Raw genomic sequence first — 16,835 nt, forward strand, 5'->3', positions numbered from 1 at the left:
TCCAGCCTCAAACCAAAACACTTGACATTTACTGGCTGTGTGACCCTGGGCAAGTCACTTAACCCCAATTGCCTAAAAAAAAAAAATACAATTGGCCAACTGGAAAAAAAAGTACACTGAAAAAAATACACCATAACTCTATTAACCTAGCAGCCCCTGTGTTTCCCATTGGAAGAGCTATAAAAGACGGATTTAGAGTTAAAGGACTTGGTTTCGAATCCCACCTTGGGCAAGTTACTTAGCCTCTTTATATCTCAACTTTCATATCAATCAATCAACAAGTATTTGTTTGGCCCCTACTGTGTGCATGACAGACTTTTGTTAGGACACCAGGGATACAAGTACAAAGAAATGAAACAATCTATGCCTTACACTCTGGTGAAGGAGACAACGAATACATGTAAAAATATATACAACATAAATATGAAGTGAATAAAAATTATGTAAAATGAGAGTCTGGGCCTCCAAAGTCCCTTCCAGGTCTAAGTTTATGAACCTTTAATCCTATGATATACTGTACCAGTGAGACTATGTCAGCAGGCTTGAGGGGAATGCCTTTCTTGTTTTTACTTGGATGCTTAAGATCTTTTTTTAATATCTTTTCTCTGTAATTTATCACAGGATTGAAACAATTTGTATATCAGCTTAATCTGTGAATTAAAAAAATACTCTGAGCTGCAATCTTCCTGAAAGTTTAAGCATCTCATTGAGGTTAATTCCTACAGCAAATGCATTTGCAATATTTTAAAATGTGCATTTTTCCCCAGTGGAAAATATTACCAGCCATTATTTGTAACTAACTAACACAATGTAATTTCCTTTTAATTTTTTCAAGTGGCTTCTACTTGAGTGTTTAAAATGTAAATTTTTTTTATTCTTCATCTTCAAAAATTCTACCTTGGGTAATACTATTTGGGCAGAATTACAGTTTTATCAGGTATGATCCCTAAGTGTTCCATTAGTCTATGAAATGTGCTATAAAATTTTTCAGGGACTAACTTTCCAGATTGGCTTTTATGCATTTTCTTTTCTATATGTTGTATTTGCTTCTTTGCTCGTTTGTTCTTGGTGTCTATCTGTTATTGCATTGGCCAAGGTGGGGGAGGAAGGGAATCCCAATATGGAAACATCTTATAGCCTTGGAGAATTTCCTGGGAGCAATGAAAGACTAGGTGAATAGCTAGAATGTTTCATAGTCAGGAATTGAACCTGGGCCTTCCTAAGTCCAAGACCTGTTCTCTGCAACTCTGCCGTGTTTGTTATCTCTGTATTGTATACTATATGTTTTATATTTAACTCAAAATGTGAGGATTTAAGAATTTGTCCTGGCCTTTGTGCTACTCGTGACCTTGCAAAACATATGGGCCTTTTTCAGAATTGCATTTAAAATTCACTACCAAACAGGCTTTGTAGTGTGTCTTTGGACAACTGAATGCTCAATCACTTTAGGAGCACATCCTCTCTTTTTCATATTATGTTTATATTTATATTTGCTATGTGTAATTGAACTCTGAACCATTCTTAAACCATAAACTAAGGATGAATTTTATTCATAATCTTCATGAGCACCAAACATAACATGTTTACAAATGGCTAAATTTTTGTCCAATAAAGGTAACAAACTGAATGTATCTTTTTTAAATAAAAAAAATTTCTTGTGGGAATTATTTTTAGAGGTTCAAATAAAAAGATCAGGGAGGTAGGGTTGGGCCACGTGATTTCTAAGTCTCCTTCTAATTTCAATATTGTGTAAGTGTGGCATTGTGTTTGGGCTTAGGGGAGCCTCAAGCACAGTGGAGTAACCAAAGATGAGGTAAAAAGAAATGCTAAACAGAATCTGTACTCAAAATAAAGAACACCAATGTCATGTGTCAGTTCATACCTCAAAAGACAATAAGGCAGCATCCCCAAATCCCCTGCATCATTTGAACTTTTCTAGGAGGTGAGGGAATAGGAATGCCCCAGCTTTTCTGCCTAGTGGTCAGACCTTCTGGGGATATGGTAGGTGTGGGAAGGTTAGCTACCCTTCCAAACCCAAACCTTCATTAGAAAATAACAATGCCAACAATAGCTGGCATTTTTATACTACTTTAAAGTGTGTAAAGTACTTCACAAATATTATCTCATTTCATCCTCATGACAACCCTAGGAGGTAGGTGCTGCTGAAAGTCACATGCTTCTATTTTAGATGAAAGAAAAAAAAAACAGAAACTCTGAGCATCATTGGGAAATAGGTTAGTTGAGTGAAGGAATGGAAGGGCATTGGAATTCTAGCTCCCCATCAAGAGTCTGCTCAATGTCAGTGACAGACAAGCCTCCTGTAGGTTTGAATAAGTAGGCTGCCCCATTTCACCAATGATAACTTGTATATGACAAGTGGCATAGGTTACAACATTAAGAACTAGCCTGTAATTTCAAGGGTAAGGACCACTCCAGCCAAGGTGAGATGGGGAGACCTAGTCTTATGATCTCTATGTAGATAGATATATAGATGAGAGATAGAGATAGAAATGTATGTATGTTTATGTGTATATATATATATATATATATACATAGAGAGAGAGAGATCCATGTATATACATGTATGTATATAACCACACACATATATTATGTAGCATACTATATGTGAGAAGCATACCAAATGTGTGTACACCATACATAACATATATATAAATATACATACATATATACATATACACAGAGAGTGGGGAGGGAGGGAGGAGGGGGAGGGAGGGAAAGACAAAGAGACAGAGAGAGCACTAAACTTGGAATTAAGACACTTGGGTTCTAGTTCCACCTCCATTGCTAACTATGTAGCTCTGGGCAAGCATTTAATCTGTGAAATAAGGATAATACCTACCCAACATGCCTCAGAGCTCATTGGTTTGTTACGAAGGTCAAATATTACAATTTATACTGGAGAATTTGAGGCATCCAAAGCCCTGGAAGATTATAGTCTTTTTGATGAGATTATGGAGTCATTCAAAAAGATCAGTCTAGTAATCCACATAGGCAAAACCACGTGGATGAAAAATCTATACTGCCCAGATTATGATGTGCAGTTGGATGGGCAGTACTTTGAGTTAGTTTGTCAGTACATTTATCTTAGACAAACACTACAGATGGACAATAAGCTGGGCCCAGAATTAGAAAAAAGGGAGCTGCTGAAGTTTCATTGGGAAATTGAACAAAACTTTCAAAGATCCCAAACTACTCTCTAAAACAAAACCCCCATCTTTTTAAGATCAATATTGATGATGGGTCTGGCAACTCCAGAGGGCAGAACTAGGGCAGTGAATAAGAAAGTAGCAAGAAGGCAAATTCAGACTTGCTATAAGGAAATCTTCCTAACAATTAGAGCAACCCAAAAGTAGAAGGGGATGCCTCCAGAGGTAGCAATGAATGAATGAATCAATCAGCAAGTAGTTATCAAAGGGTGACTCGGTGTCAGGCACAAAGGCAAAAAAGAAACAATTCCTGCTCCCCAAGGAGCACTGAGGGAGACATTTAAACAAAGGCTGGAACATATTCATTGTAGAGGAGATCCTTGGTCAGATATAGCTTGGACGAGTTTGTCTCTGAGGTCCATTCCAACTTATGGCATTCTGTGATTGTGCCACCAGCTTGATAAACCTTCCAGAGGTTTATCACCAAAAGGTTGGCCACCAGGGGATAGCCATCATGAAGATTGTCTAATAAGGTGGGATTATACTAGGTATTAAAATCTGTGTCGATAGAAGGAACATCTAAACCCATTAAATCACAGGTGTTCTTTTTAAAACACTGAAGAGTATATATATATATAGATTCTTAAACACTTCAAAAAACCTACAATTTCATCAATGTGGACAGCTCAGAGTAGCAGACAAACATCAAGTAAGAAGACCTGAGTTCACATCCAGATTCAGACACTTGTTAAATATAAATATAAAATTAAATATAAAACTCTGGGCAATTCATTTAACTTCTCTCCATTTCTTCATCTGTAAAATGGGGTTAATAATAGCACTTACCTGACAAGAATGCTGTGGGACTCAAATGAGATAAGATATGTAGAGACTTTGAACAGCTTGGTGGTTTAGCAGATAGAGCACTGGGCTTAGAATTAGGAAAACTCATCTTCCTGAGTTCGAATCTGGCCTCAGACATTTACCAGATGTGTGACTTAACCCTGTTTGCCTCAGGGCAAAATAAGCTGGTAAAATAAGCTGGAAAAGAAATGGCTAAACCACTCAAGTGTCTCTGCCAAGAAAATCCCAAATGTGGTCACAAAGAGTTAGACATGACTGAAAAAATGACTGAACTACAACAAATGTAGAGATTTTACAAAACTTAAAGTGCTATATAAATGTTAGCTATTATTGCTACCATTAATATATGGACACAGATCTGCCCATTCCATGCCTTAGTAGATGGTCAAGAGTTTCTGTGGATGAGAAATTCATAACCCTCTAACCACACCCCCTGATAAGAGCCTTTGCAAACTTAGCCAGGTCTTTGCTCTTCAACAGGGACATAGTGCATTCATCACTGGCTCACTTTTTTGAATCTGCTAAAGGTCGCCCACCTTTGACAAAGACTTCAAGGATCTAAGGCCCCCTCCCCACCTCAGAAGAGGATTTTAGTTGGGGTTGCCAATATAGGATCACAGATCTAGAAGGGACCTAAGAGGTCATCTATTACAACTGTCTCCTTTTACAGATGAGGAAGGAAATGAGGTCTAACATCACACACATAGGAAGCATCAAAGTCAGAATCCTTTGCTTCCAGACCTAGTCCTCTTTCCAGGGTACCACAATGTATATGTTAATACACAATTGTCATCAATCCTCAGAACCATCACTGTTCAGACCATTTCCCTTGAATTGTAAGCTATTGTCCTCAGAGAGAATTTGAGTTTCTTAGAGTATTATCACCCTTTTCTCTCTTCAGTCCCTCCCTCCCGATGTGAAGTGATAGCTTTAAAGGCTAAATGGTTGCCCAAGATCATATGATACTAAGTAGTGGAGCCAGTGGGGCAGCTGGGTGACACAGTGGATGGAGTGCCAGATCTGGAGTCAGGAAGACTCATCTTCCTGAGTTGAAATCTAGCCTCAGACACTTACTAGCTTTGTGACCCTGGGAAAGTCACTTAACCCTGTTTGCCTCAGTTTCCTCATCTGTAAAATGAGCTGGAGAAGAAGATGGCAAATCATTCCAGTGTCTTTGCCAAGAAAATCCCAGATCTGGTTATGAAGAGTCAGACACAACTGAAAAGACTGAACAACAACAAAGTAGAGCCAACATTCAAACTCAGGTCTTCCGACTTCAAATCCATCAGTCTTTCCACCATTTCCCAATAATCACACCCCTTAGGCTGATGAGATGATGGAGGTAGAGTGGGGGGGGCGGGGCATTGTAAAGGGTGACCATTCTCTGAGAACATTAGAAAACTTGGATGGTATACCTAGCAGCCAAAGTGATCATGAAACTGCCCAGTTCCTGCTATTTCTTCTTGAATTGGATTAGGCCATTGGCTAGTAGTCCCACCATTACTAAATTAGGAGATTTTAACACAGAGGCAATAATCCCACCCAATCCCACTCCCTTTCCCCAGATCCCATGAAAAGTTTCCAAATGTGATTATTCTTGTCTCTCTTCCTGAAACAAGAACACCAAGCCAAAAAGCCAGTCATTTTTCCAGAGTCTACGCCTAGAAGAACAGTTCATTGGACTGACATAATATTCACAGGCTCCAGACCATTGGTACTTTTCTCCCTCTAGTTCCATCCCCACTGGTAAGGTGAATAATAGGATCAGCCCTCTCCATATGCATCCAATTGCCCTCTACGTCTGCCCCTTCCAACAACACACCTGGGCATCCCTATGCCCATGTTTCCAGGAAACCAGTCTCTGCCCTTCCATTCCCTTTTCTCCATAGGAATCAATGCAATCCCCTAAAAGCTCATAACTCGGAGGTAATTATAAGAAGCATCAATTACCCAGCAATGTGGATTTCATGAATTCAATTAATTTGCATGGCGATCGATTCGGGTGGGTTCGCTCAGGGTCCCCTGGGGAAGTTAGGACATTGTTCTGTAAGCTATTGATTTTACAATGTAAAACAAAACCTCTCTCCTCTAATTCATAGATGCCCATTCAGCCATATTAACTTTCAGATCATTTATTTTTGTATGTCTTTCAACTCTGTTTGTTGCTATCACACAAATGCAGAGTATTACATTGTAGGGAATAATTGAATCAATACAGTCATGCTACTCCGGGTCTCTCAGACTTGGAAAAAGAAGAGCTGGAGGGAGCCTGATGGTGAGGGTTGCTTTTCTCCAACACCCACTTCTTTGTTCACCCAATAATGCCGACTTAACCGCAGGACCCCCTTTCTTACCCCCTACTAAAACTTTCTTTTATTAATAGTATTAGCTGGCATGTATATAACACTTTAATGTTTACAAAGCAATTTATACACATTGTCTCATTTGAACTTCCCAACAGGCCTGCAAGTTAGGGATGACCAGTGTTTTTATCCCCATTTTACAGATGAGTAAACTGGGGCTCAGAGAAGTTAAGTGACTTACCCAATGTTACACAGCTGGTATCAGAGGGAGTATTCAAATGCAAGTCTTCTTGATGACTTGCTGATGACGTGCTGATGACAGCATGTTGTCCACAATATGACTCTGTCTCCTTGAGTTTTTTTTTTTTAATTTCCATATCAGTCATGTTGCGACAGGAAGAACAGACAAACACACAGAGAAATAAAGAAAGTGAAAATAATATGCTTTGATCTGCATCCAGAGTTCTTTCTCTGGATGCAGACAACATTTTCCTTCATGAGTCTTTTGGAATTGTACAATCCTGTCTCTATTAGAAATTTTGTTGTATTTGTTGAGTCATTTTCAGTTGTGTCTGACTCTCCATGACCCCATTTGGGGTTTTACTTGGGAAAGATACTGGAATGGTTTGTCATTTCCTTTCCAGCTCATTTTACAGATGAGGAACTGAGGCAAACAAGGTTAAATGACTTGCCCAGGGTCACACAGCTAGGAAGTGTCTGAGGCTGTATTTGAACTCAGGTCCTCCCAACTCCTGGATCAGTGCTCTAACCACTGTACCACCTAGCTGCCCCCTATTAGGGATACTCATTGGAATAAACTTAAACTGCAACTGGAAGGATATAAGTTGGATACAGGGGAGAATTTCATCATATAAATGCAATCCTCTATATGTATGTCTTCAAACCGAAAACCCCTCTTTGTGGTATGGAGGTGACCATGAGTTCTCAAAGGTTATGTCAGGGGAATACAGGCTCTGAGGGGTCCTGACAAGCTTGCTATGCTTTTGGTAGAGTTTAGCAAAGGACTGTATGATTGTTCTTCATCAGCCAATCTAGCTAAGTTCAGAGTGACTCAGAAGACTGACCAAAGAGATTCACAGAGACTATAGAACCATAGACTCTAGAACAGAAAGGAACCTTAGGGAGATATCAAATAGTGATTAGATTCTGATCCAACTCCCTCATTTTACAGATGAAGAAACTGAGTCTCAGAGAGAGAAAGTAACTTGTCCAAGGTCAAACAGGTAGTATGGGAGCAGAGTCAGGATTTGAAAGCAGGTCTTCTGAATCTCTGGACTTCTGAGAGGCCTGCAGCATTGAACTTCCAGGGCCTCTTTATCTATAAAATGAAAAGGGTAGGGCTGGTTGCCCCCTGAAGTTCCTTTAAGGTCTATATTTGTGATCCTAGGAACTTCTCTCCCAGGTGTCACTTACTACCTATGTGATCTTAGTCAAATGGCTTCATTTCTCTGGGCCTCAGTTTCCTCAGCTGCAAAGTGGAGCAGGGTGCAGGGAGACTAGGTGATCTCTAAGTTCCTTTTCAATTCCAACCCCAATGATCCTATGAACTAGGTTTGGGAAAGGAGGCAATCCCTCCAAAAAATGGAATGGAAATAGTGAGGAGGAGAGAAATAGGACACAGGCCCATTCTGGCCCCATCCTTCATTCTTTTCTATTGTGCCCTCCATGCCAAGGCTGATGTCACAGATTTCTCCTCCCTCCCATCACAAGTCAGGATCAGTGTTAGGGACCACTTTAGCCTCAGCCTTCCTTTACAATACTTCCCCCCCTCAAACAGCAGAAATCTAAATGCACTTAAGGCAAAGTTAGGGGTTATTCTGTTCTCCCTTGACAAAAAAAGCCCCAACTAACCCAATGCTCCTTCAGATCCCAATGTCTGTGAGAGGAGACACGTAATTTTTAATTTGCTTCCCCTCCCACCAGTCAGGATATTAGACAGCTAAACAGCCCGGCGCCTGTTTCCTTCAGATAACCAGTTCCTGACGAGCCCCTTAATTGTCCCTGGAATCTAGGAGCCAGTGTACAGAGTAGGTCATTTAACCAACAGTACACACAACTAAATAAAAATCCATTTTCCAAGAGAAAATTCTATTCTTATCAGAGTTCTGCAAGAGGGTTGCAAGCAGCCCATGTTAATTGAGGCTTTGATGTTTCTTGGAGGAGGCCTCTAATCAGCTCCACAAAAAGAGCCCCATACACGGCATCTCATATGCACCTCGGGGCCCCAGAGGAGGCCAGGGTTCCAGGCAGCAGATGAGTGTGGCAGGGAGGGGACAACAATGACCAGGAGAGAGCACAGAACATGAAAGGTCAGCTGGTACCCCATCAGCATCCCTACCAACCAGCATTCTCTCAGCACCTTTGAAGCTAGGAAGATGGTGGTGAAGATCTTGGGCAATAAGGGCACAGGTAAGTCAGAGTTGGGTGGACAGGAAGGATTAATGAATGAATTGAACATCTCTTGGGGCTCGCATCCTCTATTTTGGTCAGAGAAAAATGCCAGGAGATGGAGTACCTGCTGCTGTGTGCTGTCCTTGGTGCTGGAGGAGAGTAGGAGAGAAAGGAGGAGAGATGCAGGGAAAAGAGGGTCCCTGTTCAGAAAGATTCCTGTCTAGTAGGGAGAAGTAGACATTCAAAGAGAAATGGGTAGAAGTAACTGAAATATGTAATCACAAAACACAGTCAACTACGGTTGAAGAAGAGACTTAGAAAATAGTTGTAGGTGCAAGGGGGGAAAGAAGATGAAGGATGCAAAGGGAATAAGTTCATTGGCTAAAAGAGAGTGACTAAAGTCAGAAATGGACTCATCTTGTATGGCTTCATGGAAGAACTGTCTCCAGGCCTTTGAAGGAGAGGAAGGACACAATTTGACAGAGAGGAAGAGGAGGATTACTTAGGTAGATGGATTATATGAGATGGGGGATGAATAAAGCATATATGGGAGATGATAGGTTAACTCACCTGGTTTAAGGGGAATCCACACCAGGGAATATATTTAGGGAATGTAGCAAGAGATTAAGGCTACTAGGTATAGAGGGTAGATAAATTACTGAATGGCATTGGTACTCAATCAAAAGTTAAAATCAGGTTCTGGAAATTGATGCTGAACTGAGCCAGAACTCATTCATTGATCTTAGAGACTTTGGGCTTTAACCTTTTTAATTAATCTTCCCACTCTATGTGCTTTGGTCTGTGTTTCTCAATGAGCTGGGAACTAAAGCAGCGACAAGGGGTTCAAAGCTTAGCAAGGACTTTCTGTTTCCAGAAAGACTTCTCACTGAGCTCAGCACCTTCTAGTGTCCCATCTAGCCTCAAAAGCATCCCCTATCCCACTCCTCCCCCAACACACAATGACCCATTTTATGTGTGAGGAAATTAATACTCAGAGAGGTTAGGGAAGCAACATAGTGTAAAGGAAAGAGCTCTGGACTAAAAGTCAGAAGACACAGGAGTATAGTAATGGTAAACTATGGACCTCTGGATAGAAAAAAATGAAGCCTGGGAAGGGGACAATCTAAAAGGGAGAGGCAAAAGGGGAAAATTGGGTGGAGGAGAACCACCTTCCTGACAAAGGAAGAGATGGGAAAGTGTCCTCCAGGAACCTTGAGACCCTCTTTTTTGACTGCTTGGCTGGATGCATGATTCATCCCAATGGTGGCATGGGGTCCAGCTTATAGAATGTCAACATTCCAATGAGTCCAAAGGGTGATCAACCATGTAGAAAATGCCTCCCACTGACATTGGCCTCAGGGGCAGATAACACATGGCCCAGAAGAACTACAGGTTTGGGCTTTTTCAAGGTGATAGAGTTACACAATTCTAGAATTAAAAGGCATCACCCCTTCCCCAATGTTAGCCCCCCTTCCTCCTTGGAAAATGTCTGTAGTGTAAAGAAGACCCCATAGAATGTGCTTGTGCCTTTCCCATATTACTGTCATCTGATCTGGACACACATCCAGATATCCCATTTACCAACTCTTCTATGAATAAGATGGCACCCACTGCACACACACACACACACACACACATACACACACACACAGGTGTTTGTACAGCCCCTCACGTTCAAGCTTGCTCACTCGTTTGGGTGACGAAGCATTTTAACCACTTTGCCACATCTTTCCATGATATCCTCCAGCAAATCAACCATCCCCTTCTTGGGATGTTTTCAATCTGTTTTATGTTGATTTTAATTAAAGAATCTGAAACTGAACAAACAGTTCCTAGCAGGTGGCCATACAAGTGTGAAATAAGCAAACTGTTTTATCTGCCACAAACTCTGCTAGTAAATTTCTTCAAATTAATCCCAGCCTCCTAGAGTCTGCTGATTCCAACTGAAAAGCTCAGGAATTTGGGGCCCTCCAATCTTCAGATATTTGCCTTGGTGGCAGACCTTCTTTCTAACTTGTGTTTTCCCCAAATTGTCACTAGCCAGACAAATTCACAGCTGGATGCCCCAATTGCCTCAGCTCATTTCCCAAACAAAAAAGTGGGTGACTTTTCCATCCACATCACTTAGCTCTCCACAAGCAGAACTAAACAGAGTATAGCCAGTTCAAAGTAATAGATTTCTCTCCAGTCCAATTTCTCTGAGTCCCTACATTTCACAATCTGACCTCAACCCTACCCAGCCATGGGTAGGCCAGATCATGTTCTCTCCCCTAAGCCAAGGCCAATCTCAATAAGTACTTCCCTTGAAGGGAAAAAATAAACCTTTGAATCTATTCTTGGTATAAAAACATCATTCACTCCTCTAAAATCCTGTACTTTCCATTGTTTTGTGAGACCTCAGGCAACTGAGTCATACTAACATATGGAATCCACAGACCCCCAAGGTGTCCATGAGCAGATTTTAAGGAGTCTGGGCACTTTAATAGTGGAAAAAAGTATCTTTGTCATTGGTATAGCTCTCACGCTAGCATTTACTTCAGGTTAAATATTGGGATAAAATGAGGCACTTGCAAGTCATTGGACATTTAATACAAGGAGATTTACTTTGTCCTAACACAGCAAGGATATGCAACTAGAGTATAAAATATGGAGGCTATTAGCACCTATGGACACCCACTCCCCTTGAAATGTATCTGGTCAGAAGTGCAGGGTAAGGTGACTCATGCTGATTTTAGAAATCCACCAAGTCCAAGAGGACTAGACTCCAGGGGGCTAAGACTTTTCATGCTCTTAGATGACCTGGAGATTGCATCAGAGAATCCAGAATAATCACACGGGCCAATCAGGTCCTGTGGGCAGCTTTGTCTTCTTTTAGGGAAAGCCTCTCAAGTTGTGAGGGGAAAGAAAGAAATTGGAAGGGAAATACTGGTCTTATTATACCTCACCTCTAACTGAAATTTAGCATGTCCTTCTATTATAAAAGTAGGTAATAAAACATTATTCTAGGAAAAGGTCCATAGGTTTCATCAGACTGCCAAAAGAGTCCTTGACTACCTACCACCCTCAAAAAAAGATCTGAGTTCTTTTCTAGATTCTGCCACTAGCTAGAATTATGGCTTTCAGCCAGTCATTTAACTTAAAATCATAGCATATTAGTAGAATTAGAATCACAGACTATTAGTAGAAGGAAATTTAGAAATCCTTAGAGGATCAAGTAGTCAAAGGAATTAGAGACATCTAAGCTGAAGACTAGTAAAACTTACTGACACCCCACATATACATGAATTGACACAAACAGGATTGATAGGTGATCATTCTGCCTCATTCTATTCTTGTCAGATAACACCTGGAGTGTTGTGTTTCCTTCTGGGGATCACATTTTCAGGAGAACATTTACAAGCTAGAAAATGTACAGAAGTGGTTAACAAGGATGATGAAAGACCTCAAGATCATGCCTTTGAGGATCAGTGAGAGGAACTAGGGACATCTAACCTGGAGAAGAAAAAACTTATAGGAGGACATGATAGCTGTCTTCAACTATTTGAAGGGCTGTCATGTGGGAAGAACAATTAGATTTGCTCTGCTTGGTGCTGGAAGGCAGAACTAAGAGCAAAGGGTGGAACTCGCAAAGGAGCAAATATAGGGGATGTGAGGAAAAACTTCTTAACAATCAAAGTTAACCAGAAGCTAAATGGACTACCTTAGAAGGTGATGGATGGGTTCTCCCTCCCTGGAGATTTTTAGGCAAGGTCTGGATGATCATGTCGATGATGAGTGTAGAAAGGTTTCTTTTTCAGCTGTGGGCTCAACTAGCTTCTGAAGTCCCTTGCAATGTTGGGATTCTGTTATTCTGTTGTAGCCCAAGCTACCTCAATGAGGACCCCTGAAAGGGTTTTTTGGGTTAGCATCCATTCAAATGCACAGTTCACAAGCCTCCATCCAATGGTCCCCTTTGCCAGAGTTAACCACAGATTAATTCAAAACAAGTGGCATTTGATGAAACAGCAGAGCAAGGTAAATAACAAAGAAAAGAGTCTCCACATAGACAAGGTCACAGTCCCTCACAGATTCCAACACCACCAGAGGGAGAGTAAAAACTCCTGCTGCTAGGGTGACATCCCCAGCAAAACACCTCACTGCTTCTTCCCCATGAGCAGCTGGCGTCATCTGAGTCTCTGCTATCTGCTGAAATGCTGCTATCTATTGTTCCTCTGCTGAAATGCCATCATCTGTGTCACCACTAAATTGGTGCTGCTAGGTTGCTTCTTCCCTGTAGGTAGTCCTCATAGCTACTTTGGGAGTCAGCATGCCTTAAGCTATTTTGGCTCTTTTGTGAGTCAGGGCCACAGCCAACCACAGCAAATAACTCTTCAAGTCATGTCTATCTTTTTGACAACCTTGCTCCCTCTCAGTGGGAACTCCCTCAGGTCCACTTGATATTTGGGTTGGGATAAGTAAATTCCTCTCAACTTCCATCATGCCCCAGAAAGCTAACACCAGGTCATGGAAATTATCCTGGAGTTTCTAGCCCCACTGGACATGTAGAATAGAGCTGATACCCTTTGCCCTTCTTGCATGAGCAGCTCTTACTTTATACCTGCATTCCTACAGCTACCCTCAGGTCAATGTCCTCCTTACATCATTGGTTTTGTGATTAAAAACCATTTCCCAAGAGATGAGATCAAAGGCAATTTTTAAAGGAAGACTCACAAATTGTCAACAACTGTCTGAAAAAAAAGTGCTCAGAAATCCTAGTAACCAGAAAAATTCCAATTGAAATAATTCTAAAGTATTTACTTGCACCTATGAAAGTGGTAAAGATGGCAAAAGATGAAAAATCGCAATGTTGCAGGGGCCATGGCAAAAATAGGCACACTAATTCACTGCTAGGGTAACTATGAACTGGACCAACTGTCTTAGAAAGCAGTACAATAAAAGTTACAAAATGGTGCATAAGCAGAGAGCACAATACTGGGTTCACCCTCATAGAAGGTAATAGATGTGAAGAAAAGACCCAGCCTTACAAAAATATTTATAGTAGCACTATTTGTAATAGCAAAAAAGTTGGAAATGAACTATATGCCCAACAATTGGAGAATGACTGAATAAATTGTGGTACATGAATATAATGGAATACTGTTGTGCCATAAAGAACAATGAATATGAAGGATCCAGGGAAATTTAGGAAGAAGTAGAGTAGAAAAAAAGCAGAAACAAAGAACAATATACAGACTGACTACAACTATGTAAATGAAGTCAACATTAAACAGCAAGAAAAACTCAAGTTAAACATAATGGACAAAGTTGGCACTACCTTGTTGAAGTCAAAGCATTCAGGCTTCTTTTCTTTTAACAGTAAATTAGAAAATATATAGCTCTATATATGAGTCAGAATCACTTGCATCAATTTGCTTAACCATTTCCAGGAAGTATGCTCTATTTTCTGGTTGTGTGAGTGTTTCTGTTTGTGTCTGTTTTGTGAAAAATCTGATTTATCAAGAGAAAAAAAGAAATAAAATTATTGGGGTTGGGAGGTGGGGATCTAGATTTAGGATTTCATGAGTCCATCAGTGGAAGGAATTCTCTCTACCAATGCAGACTCATACTTGTTCTGCAAGTACATAGGGGAACAGAAAGATGATGTGACTTTCCCAGGGTTACACAGATAAATATGTCAGAAGCAGTAGTTGGACCTAGGTATTCCTGCCTCTGAAGCCAGCTTTCTTACCCAGGGGGCCAAAACCACTGAGGGGGCCCTTGTAATGTAGAAGTTAGGTAGAGTGTAGATCCCCTTAAAGCAGTAAATTCTCTTTCAGTGGCAGGGTTCAAGCAAAGACTGAATGATATCAAGTTGGGGATAGTAAGTCATAGCTACTCACAAGCTTTGGAGCAGGACTTAGAGATTATCTAGCTCGGTCCCTTCATTTTATAGGAGAGGAGAACAAAGATCCAGAGAAGAGAAATGGCTTGCCATGAGATACCAAAAATAGTAAATAATATATACGGGTTTTGAATCCAAGTCTTCTGATTCTAAATCTAATGCTCTTTCCATCGCACTAAATCTGTTTGAAAAGGTGTTTAGCCATTGAGCCCAGGGATTGAACTAAACAGCCTCTTAAGTATCTTCCAAAATAGAATTCTATAGTTCTTTGACCTGTATTAGAAGCCCAACCTTCTAACTTTATAGATGAGGAAACTGAGTCCCAGAGAAGTAAAATGTCTTCACAGGAAAGGATCTCAACCTATAGCTAAGGCATTCAATGTGGATAGGGTATTGACTTAGGCCAAGAAGACCCTGGTTCAAATCCTGCTACTGACTTTTACTATCAATCTGACCCTGGGCAAATCATTTAGGCTCTCTGGACTTCAGCTTCCACATCTATAAAATGAGGATATTGGACTAGATAATCTCCAAGGTCCCTTCCAGTTCTAAATCTGCTATCCTCCACTTAAAGACCTTCATTGAAGGAAATCCACTGACTCCAAAGCTGTTCATTCCATTTTTGACGGTTATGGCTGTTAAGATGTTATTTTCTTATATTGAGCCTAAACCTGACTCTACAGCATTTACTCATGCTCCCGTTTTTGCTTTCTGGGGCCAAGAACAACCATTTAAGACTCATGCAAGGTCACAGAGAAAGCCACAAAGGGGCAGAAATGGAACTGGAATTGATGTCTTCTAACTCTTAGTGCAGTACTCTTTCCAATATTCTAACCTCCCAGGGTCTTGGTTTCCTCATCTGTGAAAATAGACGGTTGTGACTGGGCAGGACATTAGAAGGTGCTAAACTTGATAGAAAGGCTTTCTGGAATCAGAAAATTTCTACTAATCCAAGATACCAGTGTCTTGCTCACCGTCATGTCAAGTCAAGTCAAGTCAAGTCAAGTGTCTAAGTATTTTTTTTTTATTTCTATGGTCCATTGTATCATATCCAGGCTCTTCAACTATCTTTAAAGCATGCCCATTGACCTCTTTCTCTCAAGAACCTGTTCCCCTGTCCTATTTCACCCATGTACCTCAAGACACCTCTATGGAAACTAGCCCATTCTAGCCAAACTTTTCAGCTCACTCTACTCTTCAATTTTTGCAGAATCATAGAATATTAGAGCCCCAAATTGGAAGTTTGATAAGGAGGAAGAAACTAAGCATGAGTGCAAGCAGAATCTGAGGGGGGAAAAGGAGCACCATTGAGGGGAGGAAAGGAACAGAACCAGGAGGCTCAAAATTCCCAACACAAATTTTGTCAGCATCGAAATTTCATCCAGACCTAGACCATTTCCGTACATTATGCTCCTTCACCCTCTGAATTTTTATTCATGCTGTTCCTCCAACCAAACACATTCTCTCCACTCCTCTCTTTCTATTCAAATCCTCTCTGCCTTCCCAGGCCCATATAAGGTTACATATTGCCTATACCATACATTGTGGTCTTTGACTACATTCCATTTAACACATGGGTTCTTAGGATCATAATTAGAGTTAGAAGATTACATAGTCTAATCTCCTATCATTTGACAGATAAGGAAAGTCTCAGAGAGGTACAGTGATTTGCACAAGGTCACAGAGTAGCAGAGTCATGATTTGAATTCAAATCTTCTGATTCCAAATACAGCATGCCTTTGCACTATACCATGGTGCATTGTACCTCACTGATTAAATATTGTATTATTTTTAGTTATTTTCTGTGTATTCTTCTAGTATAACCCCAATTCCAAAGCCTATTGGTATTGGACCCTCTCCTCTCTCCAATTATATTTATCTGCTCCCTTATTTATTGGTGGAGATCAATGTCCTGCACTTGCATGAGGGGCAGGGGGGAGTGGGTGAGAACAAGAGAAAGGAGAACTCTTCCATTCTTTTGAGTCTCTTCAGGCTCTTGGGACTGGCTTCCGGCTTCAAGAGAGAAGATGGAAGATGCCAACCACACTTCAGGTTGCTAAATGAAAAGACTCTAGGAAGGAACCAATATAAGAGGAGATGGCAATCTCCATTATGTCTCTTTCCCCAGCTTGCTACAGTACAGACTTCAGGGAACTTCAGGGTAAGATTCTCTCTCTCTCTCTCTCTCTCTCTCTCTCTCTCTCTCCC

This window comes from Vombatus ursinus, unplaced genomic scaffold (genome assembly GCF_900497805.2).
Source record: "Vombatus ursinus unplaced genomic scaffold, bare-nosed wombat genome assembly UNPS02012156.1, whole genome shotgun sequence".
Lineage (NCBI taxonomy): Eukaryota > Metazoa > Chordata > Mammalia > Diprotodontia > Vombatidae > Vombatus > Vombatus ursinus.